Source organism: Dipodomys spectabilis, unplaced genomic scaffold (assembly GCF_019054845.1).
Source record: "Dipodomys spectabilis isolate Male_0828 unplaced genomic scaffold, ASM1905484v1 ptg000173l, whole genome shotgun sequence".
NCBI lineage: Eukaryota > Metazoa > Chordata > Mammalia > Rodentia > Heteromyidae > Dipodomys > Dipodomys spectabilis.
The window spans coordinates 1332644-1355377 of record NW_024870850.1 but is presented as its reverse complement, the minus strand read 5'-3'; the positions used below and the strand labels follow the sequence as shown (position 1 = coordinate 1355377).

At 37.4% G+C, this 22734-nt stretch overlaps 1 pseudogene; it reads left to right on the top strand.

Moving 5' to 3' along the window:
• The first annotated feature begins 731 nt into the window (after positions 1 to 731).
• On the top strand, positions 732 to 21970 carry LOC122119861 (annotated as a pseudogene).
• Positions 21971 to 22734: the final 764 nt, after the last annotated feature.

The window sequence follows — 22734 nt, the reverse complement described above, 5'->3', positions numbered from 1 at the left end:
AGCCTCTGCCCAGCTTCCATATGCAACTAAGAATTTTAAAAGTAAGTGATAAAATCCTATCAATGTAATAAATAAACAAATGTAAATGACCCTTGATAATATTATTAGAAAAGTTTTTTTCCTCCTGCAGTTTTAAAGTACATGCATGATATATTTTCTGACACCCAGTGCATGATAATGGATAAGTGTCCCACAACGTGCATCAAACACTACAGCCTTGTACAGACTGTTTATTATGCTGAAGTATCTCTGTTCTCCAGGGCCACTGAAGTCTACATGGAATTTGAATCTAAAATATGTTGACAACTTGAAAACATAGAGTTGCTTTTGATATTGACTTAGGTTTGTGATAGAAAAAATTTCCTCTATTATCGTGTGTTCTCAGACTACTACATCCTGAAAATGTCTTGATGTGTGTTAGCATATTTAGTAGTCATTATCTTTCTGAAAAGGAAAATTCAGAATGCAAAAGTGGAACTCAATCTCAACACTGACTTTGAGCTATTTATTCACATGTAATTGCTAGTTTCAGCAGCATCATTGCTTCCTCAGGCAACAATAAGTGGGTACATTTCTAGAGGCCACTGCATATGGAATTCTTGTGAGAACATCCCTGTATCAACCACCAATGTTCTGTGGCTATTATGGACATTGTGGGTGGGAATCAACCTTCTTGGTATGATACCCTTGTAACTTTACTTGAGGTATAGACTTTTTGTGGACATTTCACCATGCACATCAAATGGCATCCTCTGAGGAAATCCAGTTGCATCATCCCAAATGGCTTTCATGAAAACAGCTACTTGACACAGATGTTGACCAAAAAAACCATCCAAGGTAACTCCATCTCTTGGGCCTCACAATCTGTGGTCTTGGATGAAATCATAGCACCTGGGGTAATTCCACAAACATGTTTCCCAACTCATGGTTTTCTCCTGAATAAAGGCCACAGATGTAGAGCCCCAGGGAATACTTTTACACATGACTTCTGGGGACTCACAGGAGGCTTTGATGAAAGGTGAGCTATAGTATAGATTCCTATCAATAAAAGGACACATATGTACATAAAAAGATATTTGTCTTCGGGTCCTCACTTCTAGACAGAATTTCAGAGTGGCAGAGGCTTCAGGGATGTACCTTTTGTCTTTCATACTCCTACTTCTCCAGCTTCCCCTCCCTGTCAGGTCCTTGGCTGGCACTAGCTGCTTCTCTACTATGAAGCACCGAGCACACATGGATGGAGACCTGATGATCACTGGATTGTTCCCTCTCTACACTTTGGGAATTGATCGCAGTAATAGCGATTCTTCCTGGAAAGAAGACCACACACCGTAAGTAACTCATCATTACTGTTTTATTCTGAGGATGGGCAGTGGCTCAGGGAGCTCAATGTTCTGTCTCCTCTCCACTGACCTCCTGTCCATATTGTACCAGGAACAGCTCAATTTCATAATTTAGTCTTATATCTACAGCTAGTAGGAAAGGACTCTATCTTGTTCCAGGTATCTTCTACTTTCCAGGTTGGTAGGGTCTTCACTTTAGTCCAGAAACTCTTATCACTTCTCTATCCCAGGTGCCATCACAGAAAATGAAGGAATGTTATTACAATCAAGCTGAGTCCCTGGAATGAGTCTGGGACTCAAAGGATGCAGCTACATATTCTGACCCCTGGGCTAGTAATCTTAGAACTTTTCCTTATTAACACCTATATTTTGAAGACATGGATAAAAATTCTTATTGAAGGCTGGGTGACTCACGCCTGTAATCCTAACTACTCATGTGGCTGATATCTGAGGATGGAGATTTGAAGCCTGTCAAGGCACAAAAATCTTCAAGACTTTTATCTCCAATTAACAAGCCAAAAGCTGTCAGTGGAGATATTTCTCAATGACAGAGTGCTAGCTTTGAGTAAAAAAACTCAAGGACAGTTTCTGATGTACTGATTTCAAGCCCTAGGATTGCCACACACAAAGACACACACACTTATTACTAAAGACAAGAAGATACTGTTGCAAACTAAGCCTTGTGTCATTATTTCATGTCAGAAATGCTCCACAATCCAAGCATTACCAGGCAGCTCCATGGTAAATTTTCCCTTATGGGAAAATTTTATATGCCCTGATGAGTTCTGCTTTACTTGTGCAAATGCATATTCTTGGCTTTTAGTTGGTTCCAGGGTCTCATTAAGTAAAAGCCAATAAAGAAAAAAGGAAAATGACCATGAAGAACTTCAAAGAATTCTGGCAAATGATCTGATTCCTACTGCATTGTTTCTACTGTCATTGTTTTCATCATTTACACTTCTTTTCAAGTACCTCTATGACAAGTATAACATAATGTAGCTGCCCGAAGATGAGAGCAGAGATCACAGGACAGGAATTACTCTTTTCCCTGCTATAGTAGATGTATACCCTTGTCTTATATGTCACTGATGTGGGTAACTTTCTTTTATTTTAGTACTGGGAACTGGCCCTGAACTGTTTTGCTGAAGGCTAGTGCTCTAGCATTTCAGCCACATCTCCACTTCTGGCACTTTCTGGTGGTTAAATAGAGATAAGAGTCTCACAGACATCCCTGCCCAAGCTGGTTTCAAAACACTGTTCTCAGATCCCAGCTTCTTAAGTGTATAAGAATACAGGTGTGAATCCCTAGTGCCTGGCTTAGTTTATTTTTATTATCCACTATTTTACCAAGTTTACTTGATTTTCATTCTCTTAATTTCCTAAAATGTTTGAGTACTTTTTATCATGTGCTAATATAACTGCATTAAGTATTATGGTTTCAGCCAATGGATGTTTATTATCTACACATAGATATGAAATGAAGTCTGGTCTGGGATAGTAAAATTTTATGTGTAGTATTGGCTATGGATAGCAGTATTTATTCAATAAGATTTTCTTGTAGATAAATGTAGCATGGCAACTAGACATCAGTAGATGAGAGATTTGACTGAACTCTATACCCACTGATGTTACAGCAATGTTTCTCAATTTTTACACAATGTGGTGCTTGTGCCAATTATATGGTCCATATTGTAGTTTCACCACGCATGCCTCATACATTGAGTTGAGGCATTCACTATATTTATGATTATTTTTATATCTTTTGCTACGTCCTTTTTCACTCTGCCATATCTATCATTTCTTCTGCTCATTTTTAGAGTCCTCAAAATAGCTAGGATTAGAGGCAGGAGCCATGGTGACTGGCTTGCTTTGCACTCTTGATTGGCTTTTTCTCTCAAGGCTGATGCTCTATCACTTGAGCTACACCTCCACTTCTAGCTTCTTGTTGGTTAATTGGAGATGAAGAGTGTCATGGACTGTTCTGCCACTGCTGGCCTTGGCTCAAGACCCTTGCCTCTTAGCCTCCTGTTCGGCTAGGATTTCAAGCATGAGCCACCAGTGGAGGTAGTTTTAATTTCTTGAGAAATCACCAGTCTTTAAGTTTTATGTACCATCACCAAAACTGCAATCTGTGTCTGGGTTGATAGGCAACACATAATCGCTGATTTGTATTTTCCTAATTGCTCAAATGGTTGAACCTTTTGTTCTTCATTGGTTTTCCATTTGTACTTTTTCATTTTTAAATTGTCTGTTCCTTTATTGAATTATCCTACTGGTATATAAGTTTTGGAGCTGTTTTCCACTATGCTATTATTCCTCTATGAAATGAATAGCTAGCAAGATATTTAACAATGCATTTGGCTGCCCTAGCATTTCTTTCATTGTACCAAAGATTTCAATTGGATACAACCACAGCTTCTTTCCCTATCCAAGAATCAGATATCTGTAGTTGTTTGCAATTACTTCTTGGTCTTATTTTTCTTTGATCCATGTGTCTGTTTTATTGATTTTTTCTACTATTATGACAACACAGTATAAGTGCAATTTAGTGTCTTGGGAACGAGATAAAGTATTCTATCACTTAGTCCAACCCACAGCTTAATTATTGCTGTCATTTTATGAGCTATTTGAGTTCTGTTTAAGTTACCTGTGTATGTACATTTCCTCTCATTTTCTCTATTACTTTCAAAGTTCCAGGCTCTATTAAGAACTGACCAATTTTCAGTTTAAAAAAAAAACAAGTTGAAAATAGAAACTAGTTTTTGTGTGGAAACTCAATTTTACAATGCCACCCCATAATAAGGGTGCCATCTTTAAGCTGTGTATTATTTCATAACTTCTCCAAGAATCAGATATCTGTAGTTGTTTGCAATTACTTGTTGGTTTTATATTTCTTTGATCCATGTGTCTGCTATATTGATTTTTTTCTGCTATAATGGCAAAACAGTATAAGAGAAAAACAGATGTAAGTATAATTCAGAATTGTTCTTGTGCCTTAAGATAGCTCTTGCTAATAGAGGATTTACTTTTCATAAAATTTAGTCTTCCTTGTTCTATTTCTATAAAGGAAGTGATGGGGAATTTTGATGGAGACTGCACTGAATCTTCAGATGACTTTTCAATAAAAATGATTATTTTCATGAGACTGACTCTCACATCCAGAATAATGGAGTGTTTGTGTTGGTATGTGTAATTTTGTTGCTTTACCCTCTGATTGTTCATGATTTTGACTTCAGTCTGATCACACTGTTATTTATGTAGAACCTCCTCTTTGCGTTATTGAATATTACTATTGTGTTATTATTTTCTGATACTTTTTCTTCTACTGATTATTTCAATTCCTTCTACTGAGTTGGGATTTATTTTTCTAGTTTCTTGAGATGCATTTTATGGCCTTTAGAACAGTTTCTGCACTCCTGATTTAAGCAAAGAGTGTTACCCTTTCATTTTTTTCCCTCCCTGTTCTGTACCTACAGATTCTGATATTCTCTGTTTTGCAAGGAAATTTGTTTTGAAAAACAGTTCATTTAATTTTGTGCTAATCATTTAATTAAATTGAGTAATTTAATTTCATTATTTATTCATGGTTGAAAAATAATTCATTTCTAAGGTTATGTGCATATATTTTCTGTTTTTTCTTGTGTGATCTGTATATGTTCATGGTAGACTCAATATTTTAAAAACCTGGTTAGTTTTGTGTCCTATCCCATGATCTTTCCTGGAAAATTCTTGGTATGTTCATGAAAGATGATTTATTCAGACTTTGGATGAACTGTTCAATAGGTGAATGTGAAGCTCATCTTGTCAAGGGTGAAACTGAATTCCAGTACCTCTCTGTTTATTTTCATGATGATCTCTCCATAAAATCTTCAGCTTTTATTGTGTTGATTATTTTAAAGTCTGCTTAAATATAGTTAAATGCTTTGATAGTCTGTTAATATACATTCAGAATTGCTAAGTCATCTTGTTGATTTTATCCTTCATCATTTCATTACAAACTTGTCACATTTTGGTGCTTTCATTGAAGTCTATTTGATCTGATATGTGATGGGTACTTCAGTTTTCTCTTGTTTTTCATTTGCATGGACTGCCTTATTCCATTCCTTTTTCACGAATTGTATATTGTTATTATAAAGGTGATGTACAGCCTGATTACATGTACATGAGTCAGATAAAGAGTACTTTGCTTTTTGACCATTATTACTTCTTCCATCCCTCTCTGTCTTTCCCTCCCATCCTCACCCACAAGTTATATAGTTCATTTTGAGTATGCTGTCTAGTGAGTACTACTGTTGAACTTGTTCATGCTTTGTCTCATTGCTTTTGTGTCCCCATTCCATCCCAAAAAACATATGAATGAACAAAACAAGATAAATCAAAACAACAACAAAGAAAAAGAACCTTTAGTTTCCATTTCCTGGAGTTCATTTCAATGAATATTATTTTATATGATCAGATGCACATAGGTATAGAGCCTTTGCATTCCTCTCCTAAGATTATCCTCCCTTATTCTCATTGTGCAGAATGCCTAGACAGTTGTAAAATATATCATGTCTCAGTTGGGTGTTTTTATACTTAGTTTCTTTACTTGCAGATTTATGTGAACACTCTATATGCACATTCATTTCCCTGGGTATGGCTTACATTTCTTTCTTCCAGTCATTGAGGGACATTGATGGTGAACTGAGTTTCTTGGAACCAACAAATCATTTGGCCTCAAATTTTCATTCATTGAGCCATTCTATTGATAGATTTTCCTGCATTTCCATCCCAGTCATTATTGACAGATCACATCTCACTACTGCCATTATGTATCTTGTTCTCCAGGTTTCTTAAAACTTCTTCTACACTTTCTCTCTTCTTAGAGACTTCAGTGGCTATTGAGTTCAATAGTCGAGAATATGGATTTCCAGATTAGGAGTTTACATTTCTCTGTTTTGAACTTTGTGGTACTTAGAGGTATTAAAATAGGTTACAACAAGTTCTTTTAGAAGGATGACAACAATCCATGATGATGAGGATGAAATAAAAAGAGAAAATACACACAAATAGTAGAGGGTTATGATCAAATCCATGTAAATGTGCAGAAATGTTATAATGAAATTTTTCTTTAAATATTTATGATTTTTTATTACATATAATGTATATTATCATTATATATTATCATATTATTACATATATAATGTATATTATATATTACATATAATATACATAATATAAATTATGTATATAATATATTATGTATATTATATATAGTATTATATAATATATATTATATATGTAATAAAAAGTTTCATATAGATAGATAGATAGATAGATAGTCTGTCATGGGGCTTGAACTCTGCGCCTGGGTGCTGTCCCTCAACTATTCAGCTCAAGGCTAGCACACTACCTCTTGAGTCATAAGATCACTTCCAGTTTTCTGGTCATTTATTGGAGATAAGAGTCTCACAGTCTTTCCTGCCCCGTCTGGCTTTGAACTATGATCCTCTGATCTCAGCCTCCTAAATAGCTAGGATTACAGGAGTGAGCCACCACCACCCAGCTTTCATTTAATATTTTAAGATACAATATTAATGAAATACAAATGAAAACTGTAACTGCCTTGTATTCCTCGCCATCATTTGTAATATTGGATATCCAAATTTACATTGCTCTATAGTAATCACTACATATATTAATAATTTTCCCTCTTCAGAAGAATTATCCTTACAATTTGCCTAGAATATTTACTAGGTTAGAACATTCTCAGATCAGTTGTCTTGTCACTCTTTTTTTTTGGGGGGGGGAGGGTCCAGTCATGAGCCTGAACTCTGGGCCTGGGCACTGTCCCTCAGCTCTTTAGCTCAAGGCTACCGCTCTACCACTTGAGCCACAGTGCCACTTCCAGCTTTTTTTTCTGTTTATGTGGTGCTGAGGAATCAAACCCAGGGCCTCATACATACAAGGCAAGCACTCTACCACTGAGCCACCTTCCCAGCCTGTATTTTCATTCTTACCAATAGGTTTTATATAATTTTTAATCTCATTTTCTTTAGATTCTAGTAAACAGGAATTAATATTCAACATAAAAGTTTATGAATACACTGCCTCTTGATCAATGTCACCACTTTTAACATTCTCACCCACCCCTCCTACACCTCCTCTTCCTTCACTTTTTTTTGGGGGGGGGTCCAGTCATGGGGCCTGAACTCTGGGCCTGGGCGCTGTCCCTCAGCTCTTCAGCTCAAGGCTAGTGCTCTACCACTTGAGCCACAACACCACTTCTGGCTTTTTTCTTATGTGGTGCTGAGGAATTGAACCCAGGGCCTCATGCATGCAAGGCAAGTGTTGTACCACTGAGCCACCTTCCCAGCCCTCATTCACTTTCTTAATTTTAGATTATGTGTTGAATTTTATCATTTAACAGAGAAATTTATGTATATAATACATTTGATCATTGTCATCCTTTTAACATGCTCTCCTTTACCCATCCCTGTTTTCTAAGTTCTGTGGCCTATACAATGCATTCTTGCCTACTCATTTCCCCTATTCATACTTCTATCCCTCTTCTTTTTGTCTTACCTCCCCCCGACACACACAGATTCCAATTACTCATTTTGTTGAGCTTTCACTTTATATTTCTAAAGAATTATACTAATTTTGTCCTCTATAAAGTCTCTTATACTTCAATAAATTCATTTATAACTACTTGGGTGCTTACTTCTATTTTTACCCAGTTACTGAATCCCCAAAACACTAATATTTGCTTTTCTGAAATACTGTTGTCAAAATTTAACAAAGCCTTTTTTTGGTCGGTCATGGGGCTTGAACTCTGGGCCTGGGTGCTGTCGCTCAGCTCTTCAGCTCAAGGCTAGTACTGTACTATTTGAACCACACGGCTCTGGTGGTTTTTATTGGAGACAAGAGTTTCATGGACTTTCTTGCCTGAGTTGGTTCTGACCTGCAATCCTCAGATCTTAGCCTCCTGAGTATTTAGGAATATAGGCATGAGCCATCAGTGCCCGGTGATGAAACTTTTATTCACTCTTCACTCTTGCTTCCAGTTTACTCGTCCATATGTGTATGATCAATCAGCTTTTCTTCAATCTCACTATTTTCTTCTGTTTAGAAGATATCACCAACATGATAGGCATCCATGGGGATGATTTCACATATGACTGTATATGTCAAACATATTGTTTCCTTTTAAAAATGGGTGTTGATTTCATGATATTAATTTCTTTATAATGCACATGCACATACACACACAAACACACACTTGTACACACAGACAGGACACAGAGAAAGGTAAAAGAGTACTTTGATCCCCTTTATTCCTCTCTATTCTTTTCTTTACAGTATTTCAATCTAAATATATTGGGAAGTGGGTAGTGATCACTATACTTTACAATATTGGCCTTGGTCCTGGGATTTCAATGTAAAGCTTGCTTACAATTCTCTCCTCATCCACTGTGTTTGAGGTTCCTCTCTCCATAATGAGTTCATTGGAGTTGGATGCATACATTTTTTAGTTACATAAAGAAGAATAAAATTCCCTCACCTGATACTTGAGCTCTTCTTCTGAATGATATTGGGAGAGCTGTTCAATACGTTGGGTTTGTGAACACAGCTTGGTATAGAAACTTTCGCAAATAAGACTTTGCTTCTGAAAGTTGCTCTTAAAGTGAACATTGGTTAGTTAGCCTTGCCAGCTACAAAACATAATTTTGGTGCTTAAAAACAAGATTTATTTTTCACACAGATAGAACTAGTTATCCTATGATAAAAGAAATGGAATATTTGATGATCACGAAAGCCTAATCCATGTTTACCAGACAACAGCTTTTTGTTGTGGTGCATATGATAGTGAGGAAAAAGCATGCTCTTTTCAGCTGAATCACATTCATGACATACTCTCTTCATGTCATTACCTGATTCTGTATACAACCATAAAACACTGCATTCCTATTCCATCCCAAATGAAGATAATGTTTTAACATATTCATTAGCAAAGAAGCAAGCATTCAATGCAGCAAAGTCATAAGTCTTGAAATGCTCCACAATTTCTATGCTCATTATGCAGGTTTGTCTTCAAGAACTATCAGTTTGTTTTGGCCTTGGCTTTTGCTATTGAGGAGATCAACAAAAACCCTGAACTCTTACATAACTTGACTCTGGGATTTGATGTCTATGATGTCCAATTTGGAACGTGGAGAATATTTAAGAATCCCTTCATTTGGCTTTTTGGGAAGTACAAGATTCCAAACTACTCTTGTCTGAGAGAAAACAGGTCTAGAGCAGTACTAACAGGACCATTTGGAATAACATCTGCCCTCATTGGGAAATTGCTGCAACTCTACAGATTTCCACAGGTGAGGGTTGGAGGGATACAAAAATCTCTAATTGGTGCCATTTTCGGTGTTAGAAGATAATGATAGGAAGAACCTGAATTTATGTGCCTATCAAGTTTTATGGTATCAAAAATAAGTACTCCAAGCTAGTGGGATATGTATATTCCTACTGTTTGGGAAAATAGAAGAATTAGTCTAACCAATGTATTATTTATTATCTCAAGTCTTACCAATAATTTCCTTGTGGTGTGAAGATATGATGAGCAGAGTACTGGTGACTTGTACCTGAAACCTTAGCTACTCAGGAAACATTTCCAATTAACCAGCAAAAAGCAAGATGTGAATGTGTGGCTCAAACAGTAGAGTACAAGCCTTGAAATAAAAAGCCAAGCAAGTGTCTGATGCCTTGAGTTTGTGCCCCTGTACTAGCATGCACATTCACACAAACACAAGTACATAAACACACATATACACACACACACACAAGATATTACGTTGAGTGTAACCATTCTGGCTTAGAACGAGAAGTGGAAATGTTTTCTCTCATATGTAAAAGTTAGATCTAAAATGCGAGCAAGCCATATTAAAATATATAGGACACATATATAGCCATTTATATATATACATGATCAATCCAACTAAAGTATGGTATACATAAAGGTGGAACACCATAGTAAAATTTCTGGAATTCTAGAAAGATGATGCATATCTTCTGCAAGGAGGGTAAATGTTAAGGGGAAAAGGTAGAGAATAGGGAATGGATTGGATGGGAAAACAACACAGTATTCAATGTACATATTTGAAAATAGAAAAGAAAACTGAAGGCATGGGTAGGGTTGATATAGATGGGAGAAGTTGATAGAAATAGTGACAGAGATTAAGAGACATTTTATAAGTAATTGGATAGATTGTACAACTATTAAATAATTCAAATATTTCTTTCAAAAATTAAACCAAAACCCTAGCTTTCACCTACTTCAACTGTTTCTTAACATATTTCAAGACTGCGATTATGATGGATGGCAATCTTCTCGTTCATGGAGCATCCAATTTTCTTTCCGTTTAGCTTACATTTGGGCCTTTTGATCATTCCCTGAGTGACCATCACAAGTTTCCTGCTCTCTATCAGGTGGCCCCAAAGGACACATCAATAGCCACTGCCATGGTGTCATTACTGCTTCACTTCACCTGGAGCTGGGTTGGACTGTTCACTTCACAAGATGAGAATGGCTTGTGGATGCTTCCTGAACTTAAAGAAGAAATGGCCAAGAATAGAGTTTGTGTAGCCTATGAGCTACCAATATCAAGCAAAGGCACTGAACATATAATCAGAATTATGGCCGTTTATAATGAGATAAATAAATCTTCAGCAAATGTCCTCATCATTTATGGTGATAATGAATGAATCACTATTAGATTTAATGCTGTTTGTTGAGCAATTTTTAATAAAAGGCAAAGTTTGTATCATGAACTCACAGTGGGATTTAAAAACGAGGAGATATTTCATGCTAGGCTCATTCCCTGTACCTCTTATTTTCTCACATCATCATGCAGATGTTTCTGGATTCACAGATTTTGTCAAAGCAGTTCACCCTTCCAAATACCCAGAAGACTTTTTTCTTGCAAAGCTGTGGTTTCTCTCTTATAATTGTTCAGATGCTGACTCTGACTGTGTATCATGGGACAGTTGTCCTCGTGATGCCTCCTTGGATTGGTTGCCTAGGCACATTTTTGACATTACCATGTCTAGAGACAGTTACAATATATATAATGCTGTGTATGCTGTGGCCCAGGCTCTCCATGAGATGCTTCTTCATCAAACAGAAGTTCAAACAATGGGAAATAGAAAAGGGGCAGTGCATTCCCCTGTACAGGTAATTTCTCTTTACTGGTTGGCACACATCATGAGCAAAAGCACTTCCTGGAAAATGTACTGGATGAAATTAAATATTTGGATTGATTTTCCAAAACCCAGGAAATTACTTTTTTATCTATCATGGGGCTTGAACTCTGGGCCTGGGCACTGTCCCTCAGCTCTTCAGCTCAAGGCTAGCTCTCTACCACTTGAGCCAAAGCACGACTCTCAGTTTTCTGGTGGTTTATTGGAGATAAGAGTCACACAGACTTCCCACCTGGGCTGGCTTTGAACCATGATCCTCAGATCTCAGCCTCCTAAGAAGCTAGGATTATAAGCATGAGCCACCAGTGCTATGCCAGGAAATTATTTTGTTTAAATGTCTTAGAGATACTCTAGATATATTTGCAAAATTTCTTACAAATAAACAGGCCAGTAACAAAAATTAAATATAATTCATATTTTTATAATGCATTTTGTGCCTTTGTTGGCTTTTTGTATTCATTTGGTTTTTGCAGATCCTAGGGCTTGACATCAGGGACTGGATGCTGTTCCAAGATCACTTTGTACTAATACCTAGTGCTCTACCACTAGAGCCATGCCACCACTTCCAGCTTTTACTGAGTAGTTTTTTAAGAGTCTTATGGGATTTTCTGCCTGGAATGGTTTCCAACCATGATCTTCAGAGCTTATCCTCCTGAGTACCTAAAATTTTAGGCATGAGCCACCAGATCTTGGCTTATGAGTTGGTTTCATTACAAATAACCTCAACATGCTCATAGTTAATGTTTTGAAAACTGTAAATTCAGCTTCTTTCTATGAGTTTCTTGAATAATAGCAAAGGATCATCTGTTCAACAGAATTATCCATATTTTTCATATGTGATCTATTTTCATTCAACTTCCATATTAAAAGTTTAGCAAACTCCAAGTATAGGCATTCATAAAAAAATGATAGTTGGGAAAAACTGTAGCTAAGCAACCGAGTATTATCTCATTCCTGGCTGTTTGTTTGGAATTGGTTTCACTTATTTAAACAAAAATCCTTCTGATCCTTTTCTGACAGATCAGGATTCAGAGAGATTATTTCATTCCTCCATAGAATTTCTTCTGCTATACTTCATTAGGTGGCTATGCTATGCTTGGATTGAGAGACAGAGTTTGAAGGCAATCAGGAGCTTTTCTTACTTCAGGTTTTCTGTCTTAACTTGGATATACTTCACCAGAAAATGATGTATCTCTTTTAGCTGCACCCTTTTCTGAAAAACATCCAATTTTACAACCCTGCTGGAGACCAAGTGATTTTGGATGAGAAAAGGAAATTGGAGCCAGAGTATGACATTCTGAACATTTGGAATTTTCCAGAAGGTCTTCAACTGGAGGTGAAAGTAGGAAACTTTTCTCCATATGCTCTCCATGGTAATCAACTGTCTTTATCTGAAGATATGGTAGAGTGGGCCATAGGAACTACAGAGGTGGGTTGGCTCTAATCATAATGACTTTTTAAATTTCATTTTATTGTAAAGATGCTATATAGAGGGGTTACAGTCACATGACTAAGGCAATGAGTACATTTCTTATCGAGCATTGATTCCCTTTCCCTAGTTGTTCTCCCACTATTCCTGCCCTCCCCCATATCACTAAAATCATAATAATTTTAAGGACATCTATGTAAGTAAAAGTCATCATTCAACTTTACACCTGTTTGACTATCAGCAACTTTCACTTGTAACTTAGCTATTCAGATAGCTGAGATCTGAATATCACAATTTAAAATTAGTCCACACATGAACATCTATGAAGTTCTTATTGCCAATTAACCACCAAAAATCAGGAAGTGGAGATGTAATTCAAGGAGTAGAGTGCTAAACTTGAGCAAAAATGCTCAAGGCCACTGCTTAGAGTCTTGAGTTCAAGCCCCAGGTCTGATTACCATCAAAAAAATTTTTTAATGTTTTCCTAAATGTTGATTTTGAATACCTTCATAAAAATAAATAATATATTTTAGTAAGTTTCTCACACTGTGATAAAGTATGTGATGAATCACTGTATTTAGATGAATGGTTTATTCTGTGGCGTTTTCATTCCATAGAAAGTTGATCAGCTACATAGGCATCTTTGGGAAGAGGAATCATTGAAGATGCCTGGGAAAAGAGTCTCACTTCATGGTCACTGGAAAACCAAGAGAAAGATGATTCTGGGGTTCACAAAACACTATAAAAAAAGGAGGTTTTCCTCCAGTCTCTTCTCCATTTTACACATGAGGAGGGGACAACACATAATGACATGAACTCATGCCAGTTCATTAGGCTCTCCACAGGGACTTACTTTCTCTAAATGAGTATCCCATACTTTTCACTAGTTCAACAGGCTACTAATAAGGTTGCATCTCATAAGCCTTTGAGAATAATGGCATTTAAAATCTATAACAGAATTCAAATAATTGACTACATTTACCCACATAGAAACATAATCCTTAATAATCTGATTTTTAAAAAAAAAAACAATGGTATTTTTGGAGTGTGGGGTATGAGTCTAAACAGTTACTGACACACCTCTGACTTTCGTCACACTCCTCACTCTGTCTGCAGTGAGAGTTGTGGTCCAGGATTCAGGAAATCTCCTCAGGAGGGAAAGGCTGCCTGTTGCTTTTCTTGTAACCCTTGCCAACAGAATGAGATCACTAATGGGACAGGTAAGTCCATGTCTTAGTAAGGAATTCTTCATTTCTCTCTTGTTTTCCTCAGTCAAACAAACTCAATGCAAAAGTTGTGTATTAGGGTTGCCCAGCCCATTTGCCTTTTCTCTGGTATGGTGGTATTGCTAGTGAAATATATCATTGTTTTGAATTACATATTTAGTAATATTTTTGATATACTGCAGGCAAAGTTATTTGCAAGAATGCCTCTTATCATGAATCATTGGACAAGGGTGAACTGAAATAAATTAAATGTAAGTTTTATTAAGGACAGTGATCTTTTTTATGTTGATACTGTTTTTATTGTAAAAATACTGTTCAGAGGGGATACAGTTATATGAGCAAGGTAATGAGTACATTTCCTATCAAGCATTGTTGCCTCAACGTTTGTTTTTACCCTACTATCCTACCCACCCACCTCCACAACTACACTGCCCCCCACAACCCCACCTAAATTATAAAGTTCATTTTTCAACATAATGTCTTGTACATCTCATTGTTACAATGGGTCAACCTGTATCCCTATTTAAGAATTATGTTTTTCCCTCCCTCTTCCCAAATTAGAGAAAGTTATATACAATATGTAGGGCATCAAATACTGTGAAAAGCGGGGTTATACCGTGGGGGAGGAACATACAAAGAAAAAATCACATGGTACATTATAACTAGGTTAGAAACAATAGCAAGAAAAAACAAACCACTTGTGTCCCTATCTTGGGGTTCATTTCACTTAACATCATCTTATCTGGTCATATGTACATAATCATCTTTCTGCTTGTCCCAGACATATAAGTTACTGCAAATAAGGTAAATCATGGGACCCATGTTTCTTTGGGCCTGGCTTACTAAACTTAATATAATTTTTTCCAAGTCTTTCCATTTCCTAACAGATGGGGCAATGGCATTCTTTCTGATGGAGGCATAGAATTCCATTGTGTGTGTGTGTGTGTGTGTGTGTGTGTGTGTGTGTGTGTGTGTGTGTGTGTGTGTGTGTATCACATTTTCTTGATCCATTCATCTATTGAGGAGCATCTGAGTTGGTTCCATACCTTAGCTATAGTAAATAATTCTGCAATAAACATAGTTGTGCTGTTAGCTTTTGTATGGTCTTGTTTGTGATCATTTGGGTACATGCCAAAAATAGGGATTGCTGGGATACAGGGGAGGTCTATGTGGAGTCTTTTGAGGAACCTCCATACTGTTTTCCAGAGTGATTGAACGAGTTTGCACCCCAACCAACAGAGAAGTAAGGTTCCAGTCTGGCCACATCCCCTCCAGCATCTATGGTTGTTAGAGTTCTTGATTATAGCCATTCTTTTTTTTTTTTTTGGTCGGTCTTGGGGCTTGAACCAGGCTTGGGCGCTGTCCTTGCACTCTTCGGTTCAAGGCAAGCACTCTACTGCTTGAGCCACGACACCACTTTTGGTTTTCTAGTGGTTTATTGGAGATAAGAGTCTCACGGACTTTCCTGCCCGGGCTGGCTTTGAACCATGATCCTCACATCTCAGCCTCCGGAGTAGCTAGGATAACAGGCATGAGCCACCATCGCCCCGCTGATTATTCTAACAGGGGTGAGGTGCAATCTCAATTTTCTTTTGATTTGCATTTCTTTTATGGCTATAGAGGTTGAGCCATTCATGTGTCTATTGGCCATTCTTATTTCCTCCTCAGAGAAGTTTCTCTTTAAGTCTTTAGCCAACTTATTGGACAGTTGTTTCTTTGAGATTTGTTGTTGGGGGATTTCTTTTTTTGAATTCCAAGTAAATTTTAGATATGAGACCCTTGTCCATTGTATAGCTAGTGAAGATCTTCTCCCAGGCTATGGACTTTCTATTGGTCTTGTTAGCTATGTGCCTTGCCATACAGAAGTTCTGCAGCTTCATGCAATCCCACTTATCCAAACTTTTTTTGATTTGTTGTGTTTCTGGGGCTGTATTAGAAAAATTTCAGCCTATGCCAAGGATACCTAAGGTTTCCCCTATTCCTTCCCCTAATGTTTTCATGGAGTCTGCTTTGCCTCCGAGGTCGTTGATCCATTTGGAGTTGATTCTGGTTCAGGGTGATATATAAAGATCTAGCTTAAGTTTTCTACAGGTGATTAACTAATTCTGCCACCACCATTTACTGAAGAGGCTGTCTTTCTTCCATTCTATTTTTAGTCCTGTTATTGAAAAATATTTAACTATATGTCTGTGGGTTCATTTCTGGAATTTCAATTCTATTCCATTGGTCCTGAGGTCTGTTCTTGTGCCAGTACCAAGCTATTTTGATTACTCTGGCTTTGTAGTAGAGTTTGAAATTTGCCATTGATATTCCTCCAGCATTGTTCTTTCTGTAAAAGATTGTTTTTGCTATTCAGGGTCTTTTATTGTTGCATATGAATTTTTAGATTGCCTCTTCTATTTCCTTGAAGAATGAGGTTAGAATATTGATAGGTATCACATTGAACTTGTAGATACCCTTGGGAATTATTGCCATTTTCATGATTTTGATCCTTCCAATCCAGGAGCATGGGAGATTTTTCCTCTTCCTAAGTTCTGCTTTGATTTCCTTTTTCAGGTTTTTAAAGTTTTCATCATAGAGGTCCTTCACTTTAGTTGTTAATTCTTAGGTATTTTATTTTTTGTGAGCTACTACAAAAGGAGTTGCTTTCCTGATTTCAGGTGCCCTCTTCTCATTGTTGTCATAGAGAAAAGCCATTGATTTTTGAGGGTTAATTTTATACCCCGCTACTTTGCCAAAGTTTCAAATCAGCTCGAGTAATTTGGGAGTGGAGTCTATGGGATTCTTTAAATACAAGATCATGTCATCTGCAAAGAGGGAGAGTTTTACTTGATCTTTTCCTATTTGGACCCCTTTTATGTTTGTATCTTGTCTTATTGCTATAGCTAGGCATTCTAATACTAAATTGAAGAGAAGTGAAGAAATTGGACATCCTTTTCTCATTCCTGAGTTTAGAAGAAATGGCTTCAGTTTTTCACCATTAAGTATAATACTGGCTGTAGGCTTGTCATATACGGCCTTTATTGTATTGAGGAATGTTCCATGAATTCCTAGTTTTTCCAGAGTCTTCATCATAAAGGGGTGTTGGATCTTGTCAAATGCTTTTTCTGCATCTATTGAGATAACCATGTGGTTCTTATCCTTGCTTCTGTTGATTTGATGAATCATATTAATTGATTTGTGTATATTGAACCAGTTTTGCATCCCTGACATGAATCCTGTTTGATCGTGGTGTACGATTTTTTGGATGAATTGTTGAAGTTGATTGGCCAAAATTTTGTTAAGTTTTGCATCAATATTCATAAAAGAAAAGGGTCTATAGTTCTCTTTCTTTGATGAGTCCTTGCCTGGTTTTGGGATGAGGGTTAAGATGGCTTCATAGAGTTTGGTAGTGAAATTTCAATTTCAGTTTCATTGACGAGTTGGAGGAGTATTGGTGTACGTTCTGCTTTTAAGCCCTTGTAGAATTCAGCTGTAAATCCATCCTGAGCTTTTCTTAGGTGGGAGGACTCTTATTGCTTTTTGTGTTTCAAGGCTTCATATGGGTCTGTTAAGTTGGTTTAACTCATCTTGGTTTAGTTTCAGCATCTTGATATTTGCAAGGAAATAGTCCATTTCTTCCACATTCTCAAACTTATTAGCATAAATGTTTGAAAAGTATTTGCTTATAATACTCTGAATCTTAGTTGGTTCTGCTATGAGGTTTCCATTCTCAACTCTGAGTTTGTTTATTAGGTTGTGTTCTCTTATTTTTGTTGATTCTTTCTATGGTTTTTTTTTTATTCTAATTAATTTAATTCTGATTTAATTTAATTCATTTCTTTCTGTCTACTGGATTGGGGTTTAGCTTGCTGCTCATTTTCAAAGAGATTCAGATGTCTCATTAAATTGTTGGTTTTAGATATCTCCAGTTTGTTGCTATAGTAACTCAGAGCTATAAATTTGCCTCTGAGTACTGCCTTTGCTGTGTCCCAGAGGAGCTGGTAATTTCTGTGTTCATTTTTGTTGGATATCATGAACATTTGATTTTCCTTTGTCAATCTTTCAGCCCCCATGAGTTACAGGACTTTCTTTGGTTGCTTTTGGTGTTGACTTCTAATTTTATTCCTTTGTGGTCTGAGAGAATGGGGGCGTAAGTTCAATGTTTCTGAATTTGGAAAAGTTTGCTTTGTGACCTAAAATGCGGTCTATTTTGGAAAATGTTCCATGTGCTGCTGGGAAAAACATGTATTCTGATGCTTCTGGGTGAAATATTAGGTAGATGTCTGTTAAATCTATTTGATCTATGCAGTTGTTTAGATCTGCAGAATCTCTGTTGAGTTTTTGCCGAGTTGATCTATCTAGTGGGGATAGTGGTGTGTTAAAGTCTCCAAAAATTAATGTCTTTGGATCTATGTGAGATTTGAAGGGAAGTAGTGTTTCTTGGATACATTTGGGTGCTCCGTTGTTTGGTGAATAGATATTTAAGGGTCGCAATATCCTCCTTAAGGAGAGATATTAGTATGTAGTGGAGAGGTAAAAGGAAAGATTGAACTTAACGCAATCCTAATCTCACAGAGGAAATGGGTAGAACAGAATGAATAGAGAGAAATAAACAAGAAAAAATTGAAAAAACAAAAGTTTAAATTTTAGAAATGAAACTCTTAAAATCTATGTAAGTATAAACAAATAACACTGATAGTAGAAAAGGATAGAATGAGAGAAGGAAAAAGAAAAAGGAAAAAGGAAAGGAATAAAAAATAAAAAATTTAATAATGGAATACTTAAAAAGTATATAGGTGTAACCAAATAATACTACTATTAAAGAAGTTAAGACTAATATGTTGTGAATTAAGTAATCAATTTCTGAATTAAGTACGTTGAAAATGAAGGATAAGGTCTAATAATTGACGATGGGTATATATCTGTGGATGAGCAGAACACCAATTAAGTCAGGCAAAAATAAAGACAAAAATAAAAGGACCAAAATGTTAAAAGAGATTTAAAACATGAACACACACAAACACATACACACACCCTAAAATAAAAATTATGAAGAAATAAAAGAGAAACTTTTTTATTGAAAAATAGGTAGAAAAAGAGTTCTTTGATTTTTTTGGGTAGCTAGGGGGAAGATTTGTATATCCCATCTGTCTGTAACCAGTCTCATGGTGGAGTCTCTGGTTTGCTTGTGGTGTTTGGTTTTCCTGTTTCTTGATTGTTTCTTAAGTCAGTTTTTTTGAGCAGGCAGAAAAAAGCTCTGCCTTACCCAGAACTTTGTGATCCTCCTCCCAGGCTAGTTCAGTGGGAGGGTCATCTGCTGAGTATCACAAAAAAGTCAGATGGCTGTTTCTTCTAGCTTGGAGTTGCTGTGATGAGGCTAAGTTCTGGGTAGGGTTGAAGCCTGTCAGCAATCAGTAGCTTTTCCTTGAGTGGCTAGCTCTGGAGATAAACACATTGCCCAGCCTGGAGCCATTCTCAGGATTTATGTTTACTGAGTTTCAATTGTTTGTCTTTTATCCCTCCTCCTGCTGGGTGTCCTGTCTAGGCTGCAGTGGGAAGGGACAGCCTCTGGCTCTGTTTACCCAGTGAAGAAAGTCATTCCTCTGGTGGCAGAGCTCCCTCTGCCTGGGAAAGGCAACTTTCCACTGGGTGGAGCTGAGCCTGGCAGGTCGGATCAGGTTCCTGTGACCTGTTGAATGGCTCCTATTGCTTTCTTCCAAGACCTGAGTTGGAGCTAGTTGCTTGTGCCAGGCCTTTGTCAGTATGAAAGATGGGGTTCTTCTCCAGTGGTGGTGGAGGGGCTACCTTCCACTGCTGCTCCTTGAGAAGGAGTAAAGATGTCTTGGAGGTATTCATATCAGCCTATTGGTTTCGGGGCCATCTATGTTCTGTGATCAGCAGGATGAAGATTCCGGCTCCTTATCAGTTCTTGCTGGTGGTGAGTAGAATCCACTCATACACCATGTCTGGTGCCTTTGTCTCGGGATCTCTCTGTTGATATGATGGCCACCACCAGGGACATTGGCAAGTGCTCCTTGACCAAGCAACCGGGATTTTTCTTCTCTGGCCAAACTCTCTGTAGTGTGATGGCACACTTGGTGTGATTTTCTAGCCTAGGACTGTTCACTAGAACACTAAAAGTGCTTTCTATGCAAGAGCTGGATTAGCTTCCAGGTTCTCCTCTGCCATCTTCCTACAGATTCCACAGTGATTGTTTTAAGTTACACTTTTGTCAACACAGAAAAGATGAATCTTGCATATTGCTATTTTTCAGTGCCCACAACTGTTCTTGGCACAGGACAAGCGTTCAGAAAGGCAGATTCAGTTGAAGAAGTGAGCATTACTATAGAGTTTCCAAGACTGTTTTCTCTGCTCCTACTGTTTCACAGATAAATAGGCAAGATGAACATAATTAGATGAATTCAAGTATGTGCCACAAGAATCAAATTGTTTTACAAAGTCATGCAGGAAATTGTGACATGTACAATTAAAATTTTCAGTAGGATTGGAAAATAGGGCACAGCTCAGTTCATAAGAGTGAGGAAAAGTGCAGAAAATTGTCAGGATATTAGAATACCCCAACTGTCATGATGTTAATATATGTGATAATCACTGAAGGAACAAAGTTGAATTTTCATGTAAAAGCCTGAATAAAGAACTAGATGATAATGGAAACAGGTCATGGTTTAGAAAAGAAAAAAATACTTTTATTGTAAATGCTGACAGGTTAGGATAACTTCTAAGTGAAAAATTTCCTAAATTCTTTGAAGTAAAAGACATTCACAACAAGAACTAATGGTAGCTTACACTTCCCACCAGATATGGGCCAGTGTGTGAAATGTGCAGATCATCAGTATGTCAACACACAGAGAAATCAGTGCCTCCTGAAAGATGCAAGTTTCCTGGCTTTTGGAGATCCCTTGGGCATGGCTCTGGCCTGCATGGCTCTCTGCTTCTCTATGCTAACTGTTGCTGTTCTTGGGATATTTGTGAAACACCAAGACACTGCCATTGTCAAGGCCAATAACCGGACTCTCAGCTACATCTTGCTCATCTCCCTCATCTTCTGTTTCCTCTGTTCCTTGCTCTTTCTGGGCCATCCCAACACAGTCACCTGCATCCTGCAACAGGTCACATTTGGAGTGGTGTTCACTGTGGCTGTTTCCACAGTACTGGCTAAAACAGTGACTGTGGTCCTGGCCTTCAAGGCCACTTCCCCAGGGAGAAAGATGAGGTGGCTGCTGGTATCAGGGGCGCCAAACCTCATCATTCCCATCTGCACCCTGATCCAGGTGACAATCTGTGGACTCTGGTTGGGGACCTATCCTCCCTTTGTGGACACAGATGCGCAGTCTGAACATGGCCACATCATCATCCTGTGCAACAAGGGCTCTCTCACTGCCTTCTACTGTGTCCTGGGATACCTGGGCTCTCTGGCCCTGGCCAGCTTCACTGTGGCTTTTCTGGCCAGGAACCTGCCTGACACCTTCAATGAAGCCAAGTTCCTGACCTTCAGCATGCTGGTGTTTTGCAGTGTGTGGGTCACCTTCCTGCCTGTCTACCACAGTGCCACAGGGAAGGTCATGGTGGCTGTGGAGGTCTTCTCCATCTTGGCCTCTGGTGCAGGACTCCTAGGCTGCATATTTGCACCAAAGTGTTACAACATCTTGTTAGTGCCAAATAAAAATTCTCTGCATTGTTTCAGTGATAAAAAACCTAGTAGGAGAAACATTCTTAAGACTATACTCACATTTTGATTACTAACGTTTTTTACAGTAATTTTTTTTCTTCTTGTAATGCTTAGTATTATGAAATGTTTACTTCGATAATAAGGATCTATTGTGCATTTTCTAGTCGTGGTAGTCACAAGTATTCACCATTTAAAGTGGAATTTTTCTGCTATATTTTTGCTTCTTCCTATTCAATCTAAACATTACTCTATCATACCCTCTTTTTAGTGTCTTTTTCACTGATGATTTTCGAAATCACTTTTCTAAATTTTTAAATATATTAACTTCCGCTCTGAATACCACCATGATAGAGAGTCCTCTAATATGTTTCATTAGTATTTTACTCTTGACAAATTTTCCTCTTTAAATATCATCCTCAGAGATTGTTTTGGTCACTACTTCTGTATTTCTATTCACACATTCACCTTTTGCAAGTATGCTGCGTCTCTTTGGTGGCACCTTTCTTGATGTGTCTTTGTCTCTCTTTCTTTTTGCCATTCTCCATCTCCTTCTCTCTCAGCAGTCCTCCCTCTCAGGCTGCTTTCCTCATATGGCATTAGGAATGACTTGGATAAGCTATAAAAATATTCTTCACTTTAAGATTATAATGTAGAAGATCTTTTGACTCTTCTAAGATTAAATTCTCTAATGCATCATAGCTTGCTCTCCATGTCTAGATATACTTTTTAATTTGTTGTTCATTAATGAATTTTTACTCATTTAATAAATAAAATTTTAAATAATGAATATATATGATTATTTCTTTTAATGTAGCACTTCTTACAATCTGT